Source organism: Corylus avellana, chromosome ca4 (genome assembly GCF_901000735.1).
Source record: "Corylus avellana chromosome ca4, CavTom2PMs-1.0".
Taxonomy (NCBI): domain Eukaryota; kingdom Viridiplantae; phylum Streptophyta; class Magnoliopsida; order Fagales; family Betulaceae; genus Corylus; species Corylus avellana.
This window is the reverse complement of record NC_081544.1, coordinates 19,810,864-19,812,062: the sequence shown is the minus strand read 5'-3', so window position 1 is coordinate 19,812,062 and position 1,199 is coordinate 19,810,864. Positions and strand designations below refer to the sequence as shown.

General features: G+C 36.6%; 1 pseudogene; it reads left to right on the top strand.

Moving 5' to 3' along the window:
* Positions 1-373: 373 nt before the first annotated feature.
* LOC132178179 (MLP-like protein 31) lies at positions 374-1,115 on the top strand (annotated as a pseudogene).
* The last annotated feature ends 84 nt before the right edge of the window (positions 1,116-1,199 follow it).

Here is a 1,199-nt window from a genome sequence, read left to right as displayed (position 1 = left end):
TCTATATCTTTTCTCTTTATGAATAAAAGTGATCCAATTATTTGTTCTGATCAATGCAATAATAAGAATGCCATATTGGTGTTGTCTGGACCATTCCAAGGATCTGATTCGCTAACCTTAAGTGGAAAATGAATTGATTGGAATACCACGTCCACTATGAAGATACGGAAATTTTATTTGTGCCTTTGGACCATGGCATTCAGTATCTATCTAAGAATGGAAAAACCTAAAATTATCACATCAATCTTCCTAATCATGTTTCGCAATAGATTTCTCTTCTTTCTATAAATGGCAAAGGGCATGTTCTTGTTTTTCCTACTTCTTTCCCACTTTCTTGCTAGCTAGTTGATTTTCTCAGCAGCAGAAAATTACAATGGCTCAAATTGCAAAGACGGAGGCCCAAACAGAGATCAAATGCTCTGCTGAGAAGTTCTACGAAATCTTCGATCCGGAGCAAAGTGCACCTGGTGCCCAAGATCTGCCCCAACATGGTGAAAGATATACAACTACTCAAGGGTGACTGGGACTCGCTGGACTCAGTGAAGCTATGGACTTATGTTGTAGGTACGTAAGGAACACTAATTGATACCTTCTCAAGCTTGACTTCTAGGTATTTTGAGTTAAAATATAAATTAAATGATATAAATTCATCCATTAAAATAAATAGTTATTTAATATAAAATTATAATAAAGACTCTGAGTTTGAACCATGCCTTGTCATTTACCTCCTAAATTGACATATGGTTCCTCCCATATACTAAGGTTGTCATATGGTCTCTAAGTACAATCTAAGCTTCATTAATATGTAGTTAAACTTAAACTAACCAGCTGAAATGTTGAAAACCATGACAGGAGATTCTGAGGGGGTTAAGACAGCCGAGTCAATAGATGAGGAAAATAAGTCGGTCACTTACAAAGTAATGGATGGAGAGATTGCAAAGAACTACAAGGTTTTTAAGACCACTTTGCAGGTTAAACCAAAGGGTAATGGCAGCTCGGTGAAGTGGAGTATCGAATATGAGAAAGCGAATGAGGAAGTCCCAACTCCTATAAAGTACACTGACTTTATGTCCACTATGACAAAAGCTGTCGAAGCATACCTTGTCAATGCATAATACAAAAGGACATGTCCTTGTGTACTACTACTGCTACAATAAAAGCTGACAAGCTTTATGTTTCCTCTAATGGATAATATGTAT